Source organism: Phasianus colchicus, chromosome 6, assembly GCF_987193195.1.
Source record: "Phasianus colchicus chromosome 6, bPhaCol1.hap1.1, whole genome shotgun sequence".
Classification (NCBI taxonomy): domain Eukaryota; kingdom Metazoa; phylum Chordata; class Aves; order Galliformes; family Phasianidae; genus Phasianus; species Phasianus colchicus.
Window position 1 is genome coordinate 28652770 of NC_143441.1, and position 24532 is coordinate 28677301.

Genomic DNA, 24532 nt, shown 5'->3' on the forward strand with positions numbered 1-24532 from the left:
ATCTCTCATGCAATGTTCCTGCCCAGTGTAGGAAAACGAACATTATGGAAAGTACAGGGCATATGCCTCTGATGTGGATTTACCATTTAGAATGATCAGTGAACAAACTGAGGATCCTACCAATACTGGCAAGTACTGAATCCTTAATCTTGGCTTTTACCATTTAGTATTCTCAGTTGAGAATCTCAGATGTCTGTGAAGCACCACAGGCTACTCAGTCATGCTTTTAAATGGTGAAAGTTATTTGGCTGGCAGAGTCACACTGTGGGGCAATTTCACATCATGTCATGAATGTTTACTTTTTACCAGGTACTTTTCATGTATCAGTTTTCCCCCAAGACCTATGGATTTCAAGCAATTTCCAATCCACTTCACTGGCCAGCTGAAATCCTAATGTAGAGAGATCTGTTTTTCTCCTCCCATTTGGACACAGAGAAGTCCCATAAACTATCATTCCTGAAATATATCAAATTCATGTGATCCATCACATTTATACAATTTTTCAAGATGACAAAACTTTTAGATATCACGGTGTCAGTGATTGCCCATGTTTTGGATTGTAGAGTGTTTAGATTTTTGACAGCAAAGCCAACAATACTCCAATATGATAACACCTGAAGCAATCTCTTAGCACTGGAGTATAGGGATCTATGATTTCCAGTGAGCTTTGCATTGCACCGGCATACAATAATTACCCTTGCTTTGTAGTAAAGATCTAGTGAAAGATTCAGGCTCTGCTTTCTTTTATTTTTTTCCCTCTTCTCATCTTTTCTAGAATCTCTGTAATTGTGATAATAGCAGTCTAAACTGCCTTGCCCTTTTCATTGTTGAGTAATTTGATTTGAAAGTAATTCCTATTTTTAAGCTCAGTAACCTTAGGGAAAAGGTGAAAGACAGAGGTCATTCGAAATATAGAGACTATCAAAAAGGTTTAAATAACTGAATCATTAAGATTCTATAACTTCTTCTCCATGACAAAGATGGTAATGAGAAGAGGAAATAGCATACTGTGCAATGTATTCATTGGGAAAATTACTGTAATGAAACTTAAGCACAGGAAATAATACAAATGTAGCCTGTTCTCATTATATTCAAAAGATCTGCATTTTTGTATTCCTTTTTTCATGTCATTGTTACTGTTGTATGAAAATCAAGCCAGACTTTCATCTTAAAAGACTCATTTTTCTCAACATATAATACAAATGTATCACAGAAAATTGTAAGAACAGATAGACAGTCAAGTGGTCAACATATTTATACAAAACTGGAAACAAACCTCAAATCTGCATGCATTATGTATCATTCATTACAATTGCATTCATCAAGCTGTGTAAGGTATAGAACAGCTTTTCAAAATCCCTAGTATGTGCCTATGTGCAACATTTTCTTGAATCACTAAGAAAATCATCTTTTATGTTAGTAGACACTATTTCTTAAGATCTACAAAACCCAGTACATTCTGCAAGAAAAATATCTTAAAAGTTAATTTATGATTTCAGCACAGAAGAATGGGAAAAAAAACTTATAACTATCAGTAACTATCACAGTTCTGCCTGTTTCACTGGCTATCACTACCACGCATTACATAAAGGTTTTCTTTTTGCAGTGAATGAATTGTTCTTTGCTATTTCATTCCACCTTAACTTAAAAATAGAGAAGCCAATACTCTCCTCAGATATTCCAAAGATGATTCACACTCAAATATCAACAAAAGCTTAGTTCTGAAATTGCTATCTCCAAAGGTGAACATTGTGAAAAACAATGATCAGTTTTAAAAAAATTCCAGCTACTAAGAACAGGAGCACATCAGCAAACATAAAGGCAGTTGTCACTAAAAATCAAGTCATGCTAAGCCATTCTATGCTGTATGTTTCCAAAACACTTTAAATATTTTAGGTAGTGTTCTTCTAAATAACAAAAAGCAGACAAGAGGAGGAAGGGTAGAAAACTTAAGTGTTTTGGTATTACATAAGCAAATACTTCACAGCATCGAGATGGATGCTTAAAGCAATAAGAAAAATTTTAAAGGCATATCACTGTGACTGCTTCATAACCACATGAAATAGCAATAGTTATTTTCGTAGTTATAAGTATTTTCTTTCTAATTTATTTGGACACATTTCTAGAAAAGACAGTTAAACTGGTTTCTCAAGCCATAGAATTTGAAAAGAGGTTTTGTCCAATCAACCTTCTTTTTCATCAGTCTAATTCTGAACAAACAGTGAGTATCACTTCAGGTAAATCAAACCACATGAGCTTTTCTGATGATAATCCAATCTACTCCTTCTGTATTGACTGGAGTACAAAGATCATTAGCATAAAATCTACAGTCCTGAATCCATCTCTGCTTTAAACCAAGGCAACTATAATAGTACCAAGTGAAATCCTTTCTCCTTAGGAGTCTTCCCACGCAGAGGATTATTCCAGTCATCCACAACACTCATGGACTTATTGTCTGCAATGCAAAATGAGAAAAATGTCACTAGTACTTCCGTAGCTCACTTTCCTTGCCTGTCTTGATCTTGCTGGCACTTTAAATCTCCTATGCTTGTGAGCACAGAAGAGAGATTGTAGTGGAGCCCTGCAATCTTGACCTCATAGAACCTAATATGAACTCAGTGTAGGGAGGCACACCAAGTTACTTTTTCACAATTTCATCTAAAAATTGATTAAATGAAGACAACGTCATCAAAGGATTCTATGTGCAGAGGCACTAATGGACTAGAAGAAGATGCTGCTTCTCATTCTTTAGACTCACCTGTGATGATGTGACACTTGAAAGCTGGGGATTTCTTTTCTCTTCCCATCTGGCTTGCTTCCTCTAAACAAAATTCCAGCGCTCAGTGCCTGGTGGTCCTTGCATCAACAAACACCCTTATGTTTCTAGTGTTACATCTCCACTTGACATAACTACAAATGAAAGCATTCTTCTGTATATCCATTTGCATTTCATGTACCTTTGGCAAATGCCAGCTGGAATAGGAAAAGATGCTCTGAATTCAATAGGTGACAGAGAAAGCCAACCATTGCTGACAGAAAAGGAGAATGACATTACAGAAAACACCAGAGTCCAAGGCCAAGGAAATAACTAAATAAGATTCAAATCTTGCCCTCTCTAGCCCCCACTGTCACCAGATATCGGACCTAAAAATTGATAAGTTCATACTTTTCCTCATTCACTGAAATCGGTGTTTCTATATGTCGATGGTGCAGGAGTTGTCAAGCACAGATCACTGAATGAATTCTTGAAAAATAAGGAAAATTGAAGAAATGCAAAGCAAGTTAAAAGACCTGGATGCTCTTCTTGGCTTCAGCTGCTCTCCTCCTATCTCAGCGAAGAGGTTTGTGAAATAAGGAGACAGAGGAATATACGGGAAATTTTGAGACTTCCTAAACATCAGTATAGCAAATTTCAGGGTAAGCTCGCCTACAGAAGATTTTCAATGTATACAGAAACTTCTTTTCAACACTTCACATTATATTACCCAGCACGTGACAAACCCTGGATGGAGCATTTATGACACCTGACATCTAGAGCATTCCCATGCCTTTTCAATGACAGCTGCTGAGAAGAAATAACATCCTCCAGCTGCACAACTTTATCCTTCCCTCACTTGTGAATTGAGACGTTTGGCTTTAAAGTGGCACTCTATACTGTACTCTTAAAACTGCAATTGTCACTTGATGAAAGGAAGCCAAATGCTCCATCAGTGACATCTGACAGCGAATAAAAATCTCCTTCCTAAGGGCATAATGGGCAGGATGCAGCCATATCATTCTTCCCTCTTATTAAATCACACTATCAGTGGGATTAACTATCAGGCAGTAGACACATGGGCTCCACAAGAGTACACAAAACAGAAGCAGGGTACAAAAGACAAGCACATGCCCCTCCTCAGAACTGAGCACCATGACATTCCATGAATAAATTAATGTGATTAGTTCTCCAGAGAAAACCTAAGGAAAACAGTTGGCACTAATGCAAGGCCAGGTATTCTATCACCTCAAGTCTGGCCTTCACAGTGGGTGAAACCACAGGGAAGGAAGAAAGCAGCAGTTCTTCAATAAGCAGATTCACTTACAGGATAGATTTTAAGGAACAACAGAAATATACAGGCAATAATTGCCAGATAGTAAAACAAGGATGAAAAGCATGACCAGATGAACAGAAAGTCTGAGTTTGTTCATTCTTTCCTCCCACAGCTGCTGTCTGGCCACAATTTCCTTCTCAAGTCTAATTAGCAGGGCAAATTAAGCCCTCATGTTACTCTATTCAGTGTAGTTTGCATGTGGCATACATTTGCACTAATGTGCTATGAGCAATGCTGGAGCATTTAAGCAGCTTTCTGTTAGTATTAACACATTGAAGGAATCTGATTTCAGAACGAGTTTGAGTTTCCCTACAGCCAGAGGATTTCTCTGTATAAGGACTATGATGTCAAAGGCAACCCAGAGTGAATCAAATAGCTGCAGCTTTAAAGGAGCGGTGGCCCTATATCAGATCTACCAGGCACATACACCCATCTTCAGTGTCACTAGGCACACACACTGTGACTAAGACATGTAAATGAAATGCTCCCCACAAGTCAACCAAGAAAATTCCAGCTTTTGTGTACACTGTATCCAGACACAATGGCCCTGAGTTATTTCTCAATTTTTTTTAGTCAGAAAAACAAGGAACAATACTGCTATTAAAAAAAATAATAATAATGATAATAGTTGTTTGATACTTTTTAATCTTGCCTTTACTTACAATTAAGATACTATTTTCAAGTTACACATCAATTCTAAAGGATCCACAGGAGTAGCAAAAAGAGCTCCCTTCTCCCTTCTCCTACCCAACCCGGTCAGAGTTAAGCTGCTAGCTGGAGAAGCCCACTATACAAATAATCTGCCCCAAAACACAGCCTATGTTCCTGCTGCATCCTCCCTGCAGAAAGGCTGACTAAATCTCTTTGGCATTAACAAGAAAATATGGGAGTCAATAGAATGCCTCTACTCTTATTTGTCTTCATTGTACAGGGGTAAAAGATTGTTCCTGTGAAAAGCCCCTATGCCCTTTATTCATTGAAACAGCTTGGGCTGCTGAGACACAATGCTACTGCTTCTCTCTTGGAGAAAGAAGGCCAGATTCTGTATTGCATGGGATAAGTGATGAGTGGATTTGGGCTTTCCCAGGTGGCCATCTAGTGAAGGCTTCAAACTAGAAGTGTCTTAGATAAGAAGAATGCAGGACAAGGGAGGAGAGGACACACATCACTGCACTATCTCTGACTGCACAGTGAGCCTGGACCTCCCCGATGCTCCAGTCAAAAGCACCACACAAATTACCTTAACTGACCTCATTTTATTCACAGAGCATTTTATTCTAGAATATGCATCCCATGAATCCCTTGGCAGCTAGCTAACAGCCAGCAAAATATTCTCTGGCAAATGCCCATTAAACTTCACACAACGTTCCTACACCAAAGAGGTTTTATCTCTAGTTTGTAGTCTCATTTTTTTTTTTAAGCATCCTGCAGTACCAGATAAGCTTTACAGAGGCTGTTCATTATTTGATGTTTCCTTTGTTCAGGAAAAATGACAACAAATAAATTTGGGCAAAAAAGAAACACCACTTTGATATTTTCAATGGTGTTATTCACAAGACAAAGAAGAGATACATTTTTAACACCCTTGCCCAGAATATTAAAGTCCTGGCTTTTGCCAGGGAGAAGGTTTGGGTACAGAGTGCTTCATTATCAAAGGTCTCAGCAGTTCTTGTCTGTACCCTCCCCAGCAGCATCCTGTATGTCACAGTCACTTACTGGGAAACGAATTTTGATCTTTCACAGAAAGCCATTAAAAGTAATCTGGATCTAATGGATGTAACTGTAACACTTTAACCTAAGAATTTTAAAAAGCTAGTAGCCTTTCTTAATTATTTAGCAAAGATTTAGCACCAGGTAATAGCTCCTAGGTTGAGCTGTATGTCAAATATATGTCATATAATTTGTTACTAAAGGATGAACATTAATGTCTGTTGTCACATTAAGAGACAGGCTCAACCTGGACAATACTCTACTAATAATTTCCATCATTTTAAATGATTCATTTGTGTTCTGATGTGATCCATGTTCACTTCACATCCTTGGGACATTGCAGACATTTTACCCCTCTGAGTTAATCCTGTGTTCATTCCCCAAAATGAATATTCATACCATTCAAATGCAATTTTTAATTAACTGCACCAGCAGCATTATCATTATTGCACCTGAAAGATCCAAAGCCAGATCTGAGAGAAATGTTGCCACAATAGAATTCACTAAATTCTGCTCACATTCTCTTCTAAGGCTGATCACCTTTAAAGTAATGAGACTAAACTGTGGGATAATATAAGACAGATCTAATTAAGATAATGAACTGGAGATTATGAACATTGCTTCTCTGTGTCTGAAGAATTTTAATATATTAGTCTAGAAGAAGGTTAAGGATTTATAATAGGAAAGATATAGAAATATACAATGTGTTTTTGTTGGACAAAGCTTGAGATTCAGCACCTACAATGTATAAAAGAAAGAAGGATAAAAGGAAGTAAAGGAGTATATTTCAGGAAACATGCATCATAATTTCTTTTAATTAATTTATTTAATGCTTTCATAGAACACAGGATGAGAGAATTTTCCCTATAAAGTAAGGAATAAAAAAAAAAAAAGCAGGCAGGGAAATATTATGACAAGCTGAGAGGCACTTATAAGGCTATACTGTGGAGAGTTTTATCCTAGCTTCCATCTGATACGGCTGTTATGGCCTTGGATGAATTTTTCTTGTGGGAGCAGCCTAATTAGCTTGCCAGCAGCAGCAAGGCAAGTAAAAGAAGGGAGGCAGACAGAAAGGAAGGGGGTAAATGACCTGTTAGGTAAAATAGAGATTATATCAATAAGACCCACTGTTCAGCTCCCGTGAAGCTTCATCTTCCAAAACAAGGCAGCAGAGAGATAAATGTTTGAGGGTGAAACTAGAACTTAACAATTTTCTGTAATCAAAAGCAGATTGTCAGAAATCATCCTTCTCCCATTTGCAGAGAATGCCTGGGAACTGCTGCCTTGGAAAGGTACTCCCAGCTATTTCACTGTAATTATTTTGCTATGGATAAAATTTCACTCCAGAAAGAATCATTATTAACCTTCTAGAATAGAAACATCAGTTTACAAGCATATCCATTACGGAGCAATAAAACAAAGCCAGGCTGAACTGCCCAGTGCTGCACGTCACGTGCAAATTGTGTTCTCTGCTGAGAAGGGAACATTGAGAAAACTAAAGTCTTGAGGAATAAGTTTGCTTAAAGACATGACTGCAGCACAGGTAGGCATATGCAACCCATTACTGGCTGACAGCAGCATGACTGCAGCAGCATAGTTTCTCCCAGGTGACACTGACTTGCCTACAACTGTAGGTAGGTGTTGAGCTGTGAACATTGGCAACAGTAGAGGGATTGCTCCTCATACCTGGCCCCAATGTCCCTGCAGTCTTGATGGTATAAGGAGAGACACAGATCCTAGACACCATTTGCTCAGTGTTGCATGCTGTTGCTGTAGGCTAAGCAATCCTCTGGTGCACTCCAGTACCTATGGAAGTATAAACACAGAGAAACATCCACTGTATTATTCTGACTCATCACAGACTCATTCATAGAGCTAAACTAGCATTGCTAGAGACACCAGACCATGCCCTTGGGGAGATGCAGAGTCTACTGCAGAGGCCTATAACCAGAGTATAGTGGGAAGCAGTTGGCAATAGCCAGCCCAAAACTTCATTTCATGTTGTGTTGGTACAGCGATACATTATAGGGACAATTGAATCCTTCTTTTTTATATTAAATACCACAAGATTTAGGAAAGGTTTAGTTTAGGAAGCATTGTTTGATAAAGAGAAGTATCTGAGAATGAGAGTAATCTCTTTGTAGTCCATTTCTACTTCTCCAAACAGGGTGCCATGGACAATATGTAATGAGCCATTACAAAGATAGTTTCCAAAAGAACAATTCTCCCTACTCCCTGCTCACTGTTTCCTGTCCAATTTTCATTTTGTTCCAGAAGCAGAGATTGTGCTACAGATAAGTATAATTGTCATTGGCTTCACTGAAATAGCAGTGTTACTCCTCTGTATTTAGAAACATAAACTTTCCTTGGAAAAATAACAACCTATGGATCTGGAAATATATAAATACTTTTTTGGGGGTGGGGGATTTCCTTCAGATTGCTCTACTACAACAAAATAAATAAATGGTCAGCCTTTTCTCCCTGCAGTATTGAAGAGACAATATCCATGACATATTCTCCATAAAGGGCAAAGTCTGTCTGTGCAGTAGACAGGCATTTCCTGGAGGCTTATTCGTGTTTGGGGTAAGCAAGAAAATAAGGACATAACCAGTCTCACTGCTCGTACTCTGAACACCAAGCACATTGCTTTTACCCTTGCTTGTCTCTTATTAGCACAGTATTAAAAATAATTCCAAAGGAAAACATTCTGCAGTGCACACTCGTCCCCCTGAGGAGAGGATGAGAGAACAAACACATACCAGCTGTTCATTGTACTGCTCCGTGCTCTACTGCGTGTCACTCTGTTTCTTTGGTCATGAGCTCAATAGAAAACCCCAAAAGAATAAATTGGAAATCAAGACTGTCCTAATATCACTGAGCAAATCCCGAAAAAATCAGAGCGAGAGCACTGAAGCAATTGCTCAGAGGTCTGTCAACTGTGCACTACACATCAGCTCACCAGGAGAGGACAGATTAAATTAGAAAGAGACATCCTTACTCCTCAGATTTTAAAATAGACTCTTAAAGCATGTCTTGTAAAAAATCAGTAAACTACAGGGGTGAGTAAGCCTGATCTTTCAGAGAAATCTGGTTTGCCTGAATGACTTATATTGACCAAATTAGCAATGCACTGCAATAAACTGTAAATACTGATTTGATTCATACACATTTAATATGGACATTAAACTCCAGATACTTCCACTGTCATTTTGTGGGGTTAGACAATAAGGTGTTTAGACAACAAGGTAAAGAATCAGTTACACAATAAGACCCTGCTTGGTAAACACTTGGGCAATGGGAAGTTCATTAGCCCTAGGAGGACGGTCTCAGCCTGCCAGGGAGCTTCTCAATACCGAGAGAAGATAGCCAGAAATACAAAGGTATGTTTAAGCAGATACTTTAAGTAGGAGGGAAGTTGGAGAACACAGATCCGCCTGTCCTTAGGAACAGGAAAAATTATTTCATGGAGACAATTGTATGAGTTTGTTTTAAAACATTTTTCCCTAACTGCTGTATTCTTACTGCTACCTTTGATAAAATAATCAATACAGTTACTAAATTCAGTCTAGTCACTGCCCATTGGAGATGAGGACCTAGGTGAAATGAAGGAAGGTCATTTGATTTCATCCTACAAAAGGGTACAAAAGCTAAAACCTGAAATCTGAGAGAAGAGCAAAAAAACAAGTAAAGCTGGCTTTCTGAATTGTTACAGGCTAGTGAAAAATCTTAGCGAGGAAAGATGCAAGAGAATCTTATTTTTCCGTTTACGAATTCTGACAATTTTTCAGACACATAATATAATTACAGCTTGATCGTTTTTTAATGTGGCTCATAAATGTCATGGAGAGATAGCATTTGTCACCTCTGCTTTGAAGAGCGGAAGTATTTTTACCAGTATTTAAAAGATTCAGTTCATTCAGTCCAGAATTTGTCAGGTTAAAAACAAACAAACATCGACAACAAAAGAACAGTTGTCTTAGTTCACATAGATACCAACTCACCTCTTGAATTTCACCTCCATCTACAGGGAAGACAGAATTCCTTCGTAGGCAGAGAACAAAGACCTATCTGGAGTGTCATAAGAGGAATTGATTTCTTTTGATTAAACTGAAAATAAACAAATTTTTCACAATCTCAGCTCTAAAGTTGTTGCAATACCAATTGTTTCTCTGTAGCTGTCAATGTTTATTGTCATTTCAACCCCCTTGGATTTCAAGGATGTCATCATTTATATATATGTTCCTTCCCAATATTTAAATCAATAGTTTCAAATACTCTTTTACTCTCCATTATCCTTCCAATTCTTGTTGCCCTCAAAACCACGTTTCCATTCCATGCATATGCATGGAGATAAAAAGATCAAGAGATATGAGCTCATTCAAATCTCATCATCTGTCTTATACCCAATGTATCGTACATTAATGGAGCATTAAAGTTTTAGAGTTAATTCAAAGTAAAAAATTCAGTTATGATGATAAAGACGCTATAATCCAGCGATCACAATTTTAACTGCTGCATGAATACAAGAGTAGGACATATGATTTGAATAACAATGGGAATATTGACAAATACTGAATAACTGTGTGAAAGTAGAATATTTAAGAGGGCAGCTTTACTATTATTTGAAAATGTGGAGAAACAGATGTGTCACCTGACCAAAGCAAGACCTGATTTTCTCATTACATGTACACTGATCTTAGTTAATTCTCATACAAGCACACCCCAGGTATTGAAATGTACTACCTTAACAGTGTTCAGAGACCTTTATTACAGTTTTGTTCTGTTTGAAATGAACTAATTTAAGGAATACTCATTTGGCAAAAGCACCAAACCTTAAGAATCTAAAAGACTATGTAATTTTCCTAGCATGCCTTTAATTTAGCATCTGCCAAGACAACCTGCATCAAAATTACCAGGACAGAGAGATGCAATTCCAGTCTGGCATGAGAAGGAAAGCATTATCACCCTATAATGGCAGCCACTGAGCAGAGAGCTCTTAAGAGAAAGTTTCTAGACATCTGGATGTACATGACATTGTGGTGTTGTTTCCAAATGATGTCCTCAGAACCGGAAGGCACCATAGTTAAAATGAGTCATTTTCTGCCTCCCCTAGCCTTCCTGCACTTTTCACTCCTGAAAAGTAAAATGACCTAATACAAAGTCAAGCATTCTGTTTTGTCCTAATTATTTACTTTCCAGCATTGTTAGACATCCTCAGAGAAAAACCTAGACTCCTCTCAGCTAGGGCCAACACATGGAATAAAATCTAAATCACATCTAAAAAGCTTACAACTTAGGGACAAGTAAAAAGAAAAGCATCTTATACCTGAGACTTAGAGGGATTAAACAGAAAAGACTTGTCTTCACTGTTATCCATGAAGAAGCAACACAGAGGTCTAAAGGGGCCCTAAAAATCCCTCAAAATATGTCAGATTTCCTTAGTAGAAGCGCTAAAAAAAGCAAAAAGCCTTGTTCCTAACATTCTTTCTCAAGGTCTAGTATAAAGAGCATGCTACAGTTTGGAGTGGGGACAAGAGAAACAGCATTATGGCTATTTCAGCCATGACATTTCTATTTCATGCAATCCTATTTCACATCCCCTTAGGACAGTGCAGAGGAGCCACAGTTTTAGCTGAATAGATTACGCTAGAGCTTTCAGCAGACCCCAGGGCAATCCAAGGTTAAAGGAGCACAAAAGTATCTTGAAGTTACTTTAACCTATCTTCCTACTGGGTCATGACCCTTGTGCTTTTACTATAGTGACACAGCATGGAATTTCACTTCAATTTTCTGAAATATGTCAGTTCCAGAATTGATTTCAGATGCAGAGTTCCCAGACTGCCTCCTTTACTCTGATGGGACTGCTCAGCCTGGAGAAGAGAAGGATCAGGGGGATCTCATCAATGTCCATAAAGACCTGAAGAGTGTGCCTGAAGTAATAAGTGCCACACTCTTCTCAGTAGTTCTTGGTGACAGGACAAAAGACAAGTGGCACAAATTCATACACAAGAAATTCCAAACACAAGGAAAACCTTTCTTAAGGTGAGGGTCCTCAAACACAGGTACAGGCTGCCCAAATCAATCATGGAGTCTTGATTCTGGGAGTTACTCAAAACCCAACTGGACAGAATCTGAGCAATCTGCTCCTGCTGATCATACCTCTAGGAGGATCTTGGGCAGTGCAGTTTCCAGAGGTGCCTTCAAATCTCAGCCACCGTCTAGACAATAACTTCAGTCACTTTATCATAAATAGCTGAATGTATAAGCATTTGGAACACTTGCTTCAAAATATATTCTTCTGTAAGGAAACGTGAGTTCTGCTGGCACTGAGATGCAAACTGAAATGTGCTGTGAGCTGGTCTTTGACAACAAGGCAATTCAACATTCATTATGAACTTCTAATGAAAAACATTTGTGTTGGTTGACTTTCTTAAAAGTTTTGTGTATAACTTCTCTAGCCTGATTCTCAAGGGTCTTTGGATAGAAGAAGGGCAACAGAAACTTGCTACTAGAGAATCCCCATTTGCTTCTGTCTGTCTATAGTGATTCTCCAGCTTTATCATAGAATGGAAGGAACCTCAAGGGTTGGAAGGAACTTCAAGGATCAAGTTCCAACGACCCCTTTAGGCTTAGTTATACACAGCTTTTCTCAGGAAACATCTGTTAAGAAACTTTTTTTTCTTTGCAGTGCAGGTGGATCGCTTGAATAGGGAGGTTCAGGGGCAGCTGAGCATTTTAAAGGACTAGTTTCCATTTCAAGTTAATGACATTTTGGGTCTTTGGCTGGTGAGGAAAATGCTGTCCATTATATTTATTCCTTGTTGTATATGGCTCTTTGAAATAAGAACTACAATTACAGTGATGTGAGACCATGTTAGGCTCAAATACCCACATCCTTGTAACAATAATAATTTACTATGGTCCATTTTTGTTCCATCTGCTCTTGTCCAGTAGCTCTTGATTTTAGAAGCCACAAACGCCCAATTTAGCAGAATGTATCAGGAAAAGAACAGAAATATTTTCCCAGAATAAAAGAACTAGCATGGTGAGGTTGACAGTTATTCTGAAACAGCACAGTTCCACAGTGGCTGATAATGAATTTATCAGGATTTTTGCACAGTGCCAGGATGTCAGACTTCTTCTTACCTTCCTTTTTTTTCACAGTCTCTGTGGCATCAGTTTGTCTCACTACTGTTCCCTCAACTTGGCAAGATGTCATAGAAAATAAAAATGAAAATTAGGAACTGTATGCAGGCCACATATATTATATGTAGAAATAGATTTAAATTGCTACCGTGGCTTGCTTCCACCCTAACAAAGAATTCCTATCTTTCACTTTCATCTCAGAGTCTTTATCCCATGCTTGCAAAATTTGAATTACATCTAGTACCCACATCCCAGACTGCCATGTCCTAGAAGTGCAGGATCAATCAGACCACTTACTTAGTCTTAGTTTATCCTGACACTGGGATCTGTGACCCTTATATTGAATAAAAACTGAATGAACAATGCTGTCTGTCAGGTCTGCCTGTCACAGATAGGAGCTTCTTTGACACTGCTTCAGAGCTGACAAACAGAAGGGACATTCATGGCATGCGTACACTTCTCAGGGGCCCCCGATTCTCCTTTCTTTGAAAAACCCAAAGCTCTTTGGATCTCTACTGCACACATATCCTCAGTGATGCTCAGTTCCTTTGCTTCCATGCTGAGATTTTGCAAATTCTTAGTAAACATTTCTTAGTAAACAACAACAACAAAAAAAGTGCATTTTTGTACATGTTAATGAAAAGAACATAATGTTAGTTCAGGGAATGGGAGGTACAGTCTTGCAACAAAGCCAAAACTTTGCCAAAATTCCTCAGTAATCACATAGACAGGTGAAATATATACTCGAGGACAGAGTACTAACAAAGCCATATTCACATGCAAGGACATCTGAGCACATACAGCATATAATGAATATGTGTTTAAACATCTGAACGGATTGCCTCTGCATAAAGTGCTATGAAGGGATTAAGCCAAAACAGTCATGTGGCAGTGACTCAATAAGGAAGATAAAGCACAATCATTTAGACCCCAGTCTCCCCAAAACCTTCGCTTCAGCTGCTCAGGCTTCATTTACATTACCACATCTTGTGCTTTAGCTATTAACAGCATACTACATTGTGAGTGGGCTTTTGTAGGGACACAAAAAGAGCGAGTAGTCACAAGGAAACCTTTGTGCCTCTTCCATGGTCGCATAGGAGATCCAGTCCTCGCAGCCCACAGCTGTATGGGGAGTTTCAGAGTTAATAATGCCAGCAGCAGAACACTTTTCAAAGGAAAATGGAGCAGAAGGGAGGGCAGCTAAAGCTCCGCTCTCTCTCTCTCCCATCAGCTACCAAACTAAATAGAGGGAGTTTATGCTGTACCCCCACAAAGGAGACACACAAACCACTTGTCATTGGAGAAATCCTTTCCATGGCACTGAGATGTTCCGTCTGCCCTTGGGAGCTGACAGGCACAAGGCTTTCAGGAATTACCCGCGTTGTGGTGCACCTGCAGCTCCCCCACGATTTCACTGTGCCCTTGCTAGTGCCTGAAGAATAGATAGTATTGAGGATTTATGTGCGTCCTCTCGCTGGATTTATTTATGGTATTTTTAAGCTCTGGTCATATGCATGATGCTTAATAAGCCATAAGCTTCAGATAGGTTCTGCCTAGAAGAGATTATTTGCTACATATTCATATTCTGCCTCAAAAAAGAAAGAAAGAAAGAAAGAAAGAAAGAAAGAAAGAAAGAAAGAAAGAAAGAAAGAAAGAAAGAAAGGAAGGAAGAAAGGAAGAAAGGAAGAAAGGAAGAAAGGAAGAAAGAAAGAAAGAAAGAAAGAAAGAAAGAAAGAAAGAAAGAAAGAAAGAAAGAAAGAAAGAAAGAAAGAAAGAAAGAAAGAAAGAAAGAAAGAAAAAAGAAAAAAAGAAAAAAAAAGAAAAAAAAAGAAAACTTCAATTTTAAAGAAATGTAAAAAGCTTGATTCACTCTGAAATCAGAGTCCAGCAGCATGTCTAAGTGGCCAGTGCTCACCACTGAATTTTTCTTATGCGTCAGACTTTATGAATGAGCTAGCTGGGAAGTTAGAATTGAAAGCTCCAATTCGAAGCATGTTTGATTTTCTAATGATTTGTTTTTATCGTGCAACATCAGCCATGAGCTCCGTGGAACAATTATAATGTACAGGAAAAGTACTGCACGCAGTCTGGGGCACTCCAGTACAAAAAGGATCTAAAACTATCAGAGAGTGTCCAAAGGAAGGGTACAAAGATGGTGAAGGGTCTCTGGAAGGGAAGACGTACGGGGAGCAGCTGAGGTTCCTGGCTGTGCTCAGCACAGAGCAAAGGAACTGAGGGGGGGCCTGACGGCGGGTGCAGCTCCGCACAGGGAGCGGAGGGCAGCGCTGAGCCGTGTGACAGCGACAGGGTCCGAGGGAACGGCATGGAGCTGCGTCAGGGGAGGGGCAGCTGGGGTTAGAGACAGGGTTCTAGGGCGGTGGGCACGGCTCCGAGCTGCCGGAGTTCAAGCAGCATTAGGACAACACTATCGGATACAGGGTTCGGATTCGAGATGACGCTGTGAGGAGCCAGGAGCTGGACTGGACGATCTCTATGGCTCCTTTTCAACCCGAGACACTCTGATTCGATGAACCGAACCGCCCGTTTCAAACAGGGCCGGACGTGCCCCGAACGGCGCAGAGGCGGCCGCCAGGTGTCAGCCTCACCCCGCAGAGCCGCTCCCGGCTCGCAGCGAGCGCAGCGAACGTCGGATCCCGCAGTTCCCACCCACAGCATTTCTCTCGTGAGGGGCACTACCCAGCAGTATCTGTACAGGTTCAAATGTTGAAGCAGCCGTTGCCATGGCGACTGCTGCATCAGCTGGATTGTAACCAGGTGAATGAGGGACGGAACAACTTCCCCGGGAGAAATCCAATTAATATGGCAGGATTTGTAGCGTTTGTGTCTGCAGAAGCTAAACCAGGGCTCCTCAGAGCTGGCAGCCACATTTTACAATGCTTTTCTCCAAAAGGGAAATATTGTCCATGTTACCTTATGATTTCCCCATGCTTTTATCAATGCCTGTTTCTGAGGGATTCATTTTCCTCGCACCAAATTCTGTACAGGCTTTCATTCAGCACACCCACACCGCACAGACAGTGCTTTGTAATGCCAGCTATCACTGTGTCATAACATGAAACAAAATATCTTATGGTAGTGTTTCCTTTACTGAAAATGCATTGAATGTTTCTTTTAGGGTACAGCTTTATAAAAACAAAGTGCTGTAACACACTCTGTATGCTAAGGACAAATATAAATTAAGGGGGAAAATAAAAAAGAAAAAGAAAAAAAGAAAGAAAGAAAAAGAAACCCCATCCTTGTGCAGTTTCCTTTCTGAAAGGCTCCTTATCTCTGCGAGGCTCTGCTGGAATTTTCCCAGCACACTGAGTTCCCAGGGACGCTGTCCATCATCCTGATCAGTGATACTTCAAAATTGGGATTTGCAGCCATTTTTTCACAGATCTCCAGCTCATTTTTTGGCTTTTCCTCATGTGAAAGTATCCCTTGGCTCCCATATTTTAAAATCCTTTGATTTACATCAATGACAAAAACTCCAGATGTCAGCTAAGATCCAAGCCATCTTGTTTCCGTTTAAAAAAGAAATGTAGTACCCGACTCATTCCTTTCATAACAAATGAGTACATAATAATAATAATAAATTCTCAGAAATCAATTAAAAAAACATACTGAAAGGGTTTCCCACTTATAAATTTCCCATTCTGTCTTTCCAACAAATCATCTGCTCAGAAGTTACCTTTTCCCCTCCCGTAGCACTCCTATTCTGGACTACATTCTGTTTCCCTTGTTTCTTTAATTTTACATTCCTGTTTATTTTCAGGAAGACAACTGCAACTAAGTGATGGATCAGTCCCTGAATTTGTGGTCAGTTTTGAGGCAAGTCCCTTTGCTGCCCAGCTAAAATTCTCCTTGGTCCTCATCCAGCCTAACACTAGAAAGACAGGGAAATTCAATGGCTTCCTCGCTTAAAATAAAACAGAAATAATTGCAGTAATGCTCCCTGATAAACATCTTTGAAGTCAGCATCACCACCAAGTGGAGCAGCACCCTGTCCCACAGGATACGGTCAAAGTAGATGTGCAAACCAATTGTAAGCACACACTTAACATGAAGCTCGCCACTGTCACAAGTAAATCAGTGTCAGCATGTATCTATATGACCTCCTAAAAATTTGTTTTCCTATGAGACTGTGTTAGTGTTTTCTTATCACCACAGGCCTGTGAATACAAAGAATTTTCTCTGCAACCCAGGACTTAAAAATAACCTTTAAAATGTATCTGTTAAATTTTGGTTGGTGCAGATTGCAAATAGGTGGGCTCAAGGAATATGTGAGTGACAGGTTAGACTAACAAACAAACCACTAGACCGAGGCTCAGATGGCTGAGGCTCGAGAGACTTGTCTTCTATTTCCAGCTTTCTCACATCTAATGGGACCACGGATAAGTCACTTCATTTCTCTGTAATAATACTCATTTTCTACTATCCTTTTCTGCCTTGCCTGCTAAGATTATTTAGAGACAGAGATTGCTTTTCATTTTATTTACATCGTATTTATACAGAAGAAACCATATATTGTCAGGATGTCTGAGTGCCCAAGCAATACAGCTGTGCTGCTAGCAATTACAACAACATTATTATAAATTATAAATAGTGTGGCAAATGTCAACTCACTGTAAATAGCTTTGCAACATTTGTCATATAAATAAGGTCATCCATTTAGGGCTTTACTGATAGATTTTTAAAATATATATTACATTATATTATATTATTGTATTATATTATAATTTTTTGGGCCAAGTTTCTTTTCTGTTCCTTTTAGATAATGAAAGGCAAAAATAAGTTTTATTATTAAAGATACAATCTCACACACAAAAAAAGCCACACTGACTTTCCATACAGGGAATTTCTCTTTGTATGTTAGAATGCAATAATGGAGTTGATTAATTCTGTCATATTTTTAATGTTAATTCAGCTTCACTATATCCAAATTTATAGACCTTAGAAGTGAAAAAAAGTTGATTTCATTAACACTATTACATATGTGTATTTCTTGTGCAAGTTATTATGAGCATATATAATTTGAGATGAATATAAGAGCAGACTAGAATAAAGTTGAATAAAATCAAATAGACAATTCTGGTGAATATATATATATGTAGCAACCCTTCTTTTAATAACCTGGAAGCAAGGCCATGCCAACCTGAATATAGCACAGTCAGACAAAACAAACATTGTTCACATTTGTGCACTGTGCAGCATTTACACAGATGCAGGCCAGCACAAGACCAGGCAGTTCTAGTAAGCCATACTGTCATTTTTAGACAAAACCCAAAAAATGCTTTTACTGGGCAGTTGCTATGGAACACCAGCTAAATAAATTCAAACCGTCTTTTATTTCCCAATACTTATCAAAAGAAAAATCAAGGTTGTTGTCTTACACTTGCTTGCTCTCATCTGCAGAAAATGTTCCATGTAAGATAACATGGCCAGCCTGTAGAAATTCAGGCTCTTGTTAACAGGCCTCTTTAACCAGATGCTTAGAGATTTTTGCTACATCATTTCAGGCCAAAGATCTTTCATAATCTGCTGCCATTTCCTGTGCTGTAATTATGAGTCTTACATCTTGACACAATCTACATCTCCAGCTCTCTGTTCATTATTATTATTATCATTCAGATTTTTCAGTGCGCATAAAGTTACAAAGGTATGGGATTTTTAAGTGGCACAGATTGCAGTGAGCCTAAGATTTGTCCTGGGAGTTGGTTACCTAACTGTCCTTTGTGCCTTGGAAAATATCTTGCGCATCCCCATACTTACTTTTCTAATTATTTAGAACACTCTGGACTTGAGCCAACAAGATCCTTTAAGAAGCTCTTGACCAGTTTCTTCATTTAAATTGCAAACACCTTTACAAACACAAAGATAGAAAGAGTAAAGAAACATCACTAAAAAGGGCTTTCTTTGGACCAGCCTCAATCTCCTCTGAATAAAAAAAAGCCAGCTGACTAATTTTAGAATGTTGTCATTTTCCAATTTCTCTGCACAGTACCTTGCATATAGGAATTCCAAACACTTTACTAAATTCACTACTCTTTTATGACACTGAGATTAACCTAAAAATTATGAGTTTTACATTTTGGAACAGAATTAATGAAGTGCAGAGAAGGTGGTAGGGAAGTGTAAGGAATACTGATCAAAGTGGATGACTGGATATTCTCACCCAGAGAATGCCATGCTAATAAAGTCAGTAATGGCTTCACGGTAAGGGGAAAAAAAAACTTCTGCTTAATGTGTATCTATTTTCATAAGAATGGATAAACTGGCAGCTGGCGTAGGAAAGGGCTGGATAAAACCACCAGGTGTTAGAAGGTTGTGAGATGACCCACAGAAGTGACCTTCCCCCTGCACTGGATGTGCATCCGATCCCATACATTGTCTTGAGAAGAGCACTGCAGATTTACAGGGGCTCTGAGGAAAGTGAAAGAGAATAAAAGAGAAAACAGAGGGAGTCTGAAAATACTGGTATTTTCTTAGAAAGGAAATAAGCAAAATGTGATGGTAACATGAGCTTCCATTCTACCTCCTTGTAATCCTAAGGGTTAACAGAGTTACAGTGGTCAATGTAAATAACAAATTGGAAGAAGGAAGAAAACTTCACTGTTACAGTCTTAAAGTGAGGGGTCAGAGTTTACACCGAGACCTACATGTGAACTCCAACTAGCTCCCATACATTTCTTTGCATGTTCTCCTAATGTTGGCCGTGGCAAGATACAGGAGCATACAGGCCCAGTTCAGCAGGGCAATTTCTTTGCTCCTTCCAATCAATATATTCTGTGAAAATGTGAACGTGGGCAGCATTCCCAAACCTAATAACTGGAGTCCTTAAAATGAGGAAATTGCAATTACAACACTACTCAGAACTGCCTAACTCTCATTCCCGAAAACCAGAACTTAAAATCATTCATAATGCATTCTACTTCCACATTCAGCACAGTCATTCCTTCTAGCTCTTTATCTCCAACATGCCTTGGATAAAACCTGCAGGAACTAAAAATAACAGCATTAGCTCATCACCTCACTATAGTCAATGAGTTGAGTAATGCAGACCTTATGAAAATGTACGTTTAGAGCTTTTTCAGATGAGCTGCATAACACAAGCCATTAAACATAACTCTATTGATCTAATTTCATTATTTTCAGCAGACTGGAATTTAGAAATTATGAGCTCTCTTAATGAATATCAACCACGGGAAAAGAAATGCTATGATTTATTAAATTTATTAAATCTTACTTGAAAATACCTAAGATGAGATGTTTGTCATTATGGATGAGAGTTTTCTATCATTTAAGTCTGCATTATTGCAAAATAATCATAGCCTACAATTTTTTAAAGAGCCATTATGAAGAAAATTGAATAATTCTTTCATTCTAATATACTATTGCTTTCCAGTGATAGAGTTAGAAAATTTTATCTTCCCTGAAAGAGTATAAAAGATTATAAGTTTGACAGAAGACAGAATAGCATGTCCACACTCATTTGTTGAAACAGAAAAGAGGACTTTTATATGTTGTAAATGAATAGGCCTTTTTTTTTTTTTTTTTTTTTTTTTTCCCCGAACAATGGAGAGAACAAGTCATAAAGTGCAAGTGTTTCCTTGTAACATTATAGCAGTATTTCCCCTTGGCAACAAAGGCCTTATGGACTCTGCTTTTTGTCACAAGATATTAACATGGAGGAAACAAAAATTCATGTTATAAGGACATGGTGGTTGTAATGCCACAATACAACACCTAATCTCTCTCCTATCTAGGTCAAACATCAGGACTTCCACTCAATTCCCACCGAGTATAAATGCTACAAAAGCAAGACCTATTGACCTCTTTGTGATTCTCCATGCCAGGCAAGACATGCTTGTTCATTAAGGACCTTTGAATGTCTTTTGATAGTTTTTTTCATTTTCATTTCACATTTACAGCAATTTAATAGAAGAAGTTGGACCTGCTGTGATGACAGGGAGAAAGTATGTTTACCTACACATATGTAGATATATTACATATGTATATCAACAACACTGAAATATATGTATGTTTATTATAAAGTTTGTTTCCAACAAGTAACATGATACAAGGTAAATTTGTTTTATTTTCTCCAAAGGCTGTATCCCATACTGTTAGAAGTAAAAATCTAGAATAACTGAAGTTAGGACAAAGACATTTGTTGCTCCTTGGAAACTTGTCCATGAAATCTGACTTCTATCTTGGTACAGCACAACCATTTGAGGACACAGTATGTGTCATGTGTTTTGCTTCCTCTCTTGTTCCTTCAGACATACTGTTGTTCTGAGATTTTTATTTTTTTATTTTTTTTAATGGAAAGAAAATTATTTTGCCATTTTCTAACTTCTTTAAAAAGAAAAAAAAACAAAAACAAAAACAGAGCAGTTGTTTTCTTAGAATCAATTAAAAAAAAATGTTCAGGTATGAAAATACAATTTGGTGTCTCACTTATGTAAACTGCAGTCTTGAAGGGAGGATGTGTGCGCTGATATTCACCCAGTACTGATAGGATTTGTAGCTAAATGGGTTACAGCAGCTAACCAAATTATCTTAAGGCCTTCTAGCTCAACCCACCAGTACAAAGCAGGGTCTAATTCATAGTTAGAAATAATTTTAAACTCAAATTACATTTATAAGACAAATTATATGTTTTTTTCCAGCCAAATATTGAATATATCCAAGGAGATTTCAGAGCTTCTCCAGGCACCTGTTCCAATTTAATGCATCTGTATAGGATCAGTGAGCTTTTCTCCAAGGATGTTCACTCACTCAGCCTTTCTCTACCATGGGTCATAATTCCCTTCACTGCCATGAGACACAGTAACCTGGGAGGCCTGCAATCAATGATTAATAAAGATATTCACTATTATACACACTCATCTGTAGCTCTCAGAAAGGTTCATATAGGGAGATATAAAAGCAGAAGGAAGGGAGGAGGTTTTAATTGATTTTTTACATTATTAGCCCTATCTCATAATTCATGTTTGGTGCAGCTGAATAGTTCAATGTCTTCAGCGTTACTCAACATAAATATCTGGCTCTGCATTGTTTTTTCTGGTTCAAAAGAGAATTGTTAACATTAGAGAAGAGTTTATAGGTATACTAAATGTATTTTGGTTTAGTTTGGGTTAGAGTACTAATGTTAATTCAGACCATTTAGATTGCATTTTGGTTTTAAGGAACTCTTGAAAAAATAATCAAATAAATATATTCACATTTTCAATGGACTGAAGTGGGCCCACTGGGCTTGTGATTCTAAGATTAAATAAACAGAAAGACTACTGGAACTTGAATCAGTAGCCATAGAAGTAATAAAGACTTGCATTGGACCTGTAGCTCCCAAAAGTAATGTTTAAATGGCTCAAGCACTAAACTTCTACTTAACCATAGTAAATCCATTTGTTAAAATGTGCTGTAGAGAACATTATTACTTGTTGATCTGTATAAAAAATACTGTCAGTTAAAAAAAAAATCCCCAACTGAAAAATGTTTAACTGCAATTTCCATTGGTGTGTTCTTCTATCAGATTTGCCTTTATACCAGTGAGCAGGCTATTTAGATCTTGTACACTTAGATCTAGTAAATAGTTATGTTTTTCACCACTCTGATTCATTGGGAAGGAGAATAGATAGAGCTCTCTTTTCTTTACACAACTTAAAGGACAAGTCAAACTGAGATGTTAGTGTGGACACTAACAAGCAAAAATATAATATAGTTCTCAAGTCTCTGACCAATTTCTGTGCTGAGCAGATTACACACCATTCATGGATCAAGAATGTGCTGAAAGGAACCAGCCCTGAATACACCTTTCAGAATTCAGACTAAAGAATTCTTTAATTGTAGAGACACCAAATTACAAACTTACCTGTGAAAATATGACGTATTTAGCATTTCCAAGTGCTTTTAACTACCAACTATATGTATTACAAGCTATGTTTTATCCTAAAGGGAATTGAAACGAATAACTTGGGATGCTATCTAAAAGGGACATGATAATGGAAAAAGTGACATCTTTCACCACAGCAGTAAACTGTTACAGTAAATATTACTGAGCTGAGAAAACAGCAAATTTTAGCAGCCTTTATCTCTAAAAGCATAAGATGATGCCCATTATTGTTAACTCAAAATGACAAATAATCAATCTAGTGTGCTTTCACAATAAACCAGATAATGTGATTTCTCTAAAATTGTACGGGTATTTTAAACCTTTTTGCTAACACTATCTGAGAAGTTCAAGAATCTTTTTGAAATTCTGCATTTAGATAGAAGCTGAATTTCAATATTTTTTTAAGATACAGTCCGAATAATGTTTTTTCTTCAGCAAGAATGAGTTGATTTATGATACATCAACCCTGTGAGCAAAACAGTTTAATTACGTATGACATTTTCAGCTTTGTTTAACATGAGTATAGTGAAAGACTTCTCACAGAATCAAACCGCAGATAATGTCATCAATAACATGCAAGAAACCTATTCATGTTTAGTTATGTGATATGGTACATGTATGCAGTAGAAAAAAAAGGAGCAGCGCAAAACAGAAGGTACTGGATCCATGTGAGAGTACAGCTTGTCTCCTGGGGCAAATAATCTATGTTGTTTCCAAGAGAAGGGAAAAAAAAATTAAAAATCATTGCATTGCTCAGTAAGAGATGCTGCAGTATTTTGAAGAATACTTTCTCTATTTAAAAGCACACATAAAACTTTCCTTTTCTTTTTTGGTCTAATTTAATATTATTTCTATGGCAACCTGAAGTGATTTTCAAAGGTGTATGAAAAATTTTGGAAAACAGAATTTTCAATAATAATTGATATTTCTCACTTCACACACAAAAAAAAAAAATATACTGCACTAAGCAGTATCTTCAGAATAGCAACCTCCAGAACTCCTATTCAGATAAGGAAATAATAATAATAAAAGATTGTTACAGGTATTTTCCTCAGATAGGAAATCTCAGGGTATTAAGAGATGAAACTTCAGTGATATTCTTTTCTTCAATTTGAGGCAATGACAGATTTTTTTTTCTATTAGATTGTAAAAATAACATAAAGTCTTCATGTCATCTATCCTCTAATAACTGAAAAACATCTATCTCAATGTGGTTATCTTTGACCAGCCAGATCAGACTGCCTTGGAGGGTCTGGAGATTATATAGCACAGGAGAATATAATACAACCAGTTCAAATCTGAGATTACATGATGCCTGCTTTTACTTCAGTTTTAATGCTAAGAATCCTTTGTCACACATGGAAAGCTTTTCAAGCACAATGATTTCATTTTAATTCATTTTTAAGCAGATTTCCAAATATTTTACAAAACTGAACACTAACATATTTTGGAAGATATAAAATATTTTAAATGAAAAGCAGTTTGGACTGTTGAGGATGCTCTCAATAGGAATTTCAGATAACAAGCCACAGTATTAAATGATAACAAATATCTCTTAAGGATATCTCTTCAGAAAATTAAATTGGTATACCTTTTATAATAGATGAATTTTATAAGAGAAGAAGATAATAGTTAAAAGTACATCAGATTCTGTTGCTGCATGCAATAGTTTATGTCACAAGAT

The 24532-nt window shown here is 37.7% G+C and overlaps 1 long non-coding RNA gene across 1 annotated transcript; it reads left to right on the forward strand.

Annotated features, from left to right (window-relative positions):
- Positions 1-15324: 15324 nt before the first annotated feature.
- Positions 15325-21831, forward strand: LOC149917513 (uncharacterized). Its single transcript, XR_016467507.1, has 3 exons — positions 15325-15722; positions 20717-20806; positions 21623-21831. It is a non-coding gene; the product is annotated as an uncharacterized LOC149917513 (long non-coding RNA).
- Positions 21832-24532: the final 2701 nt, after the last annotated feature.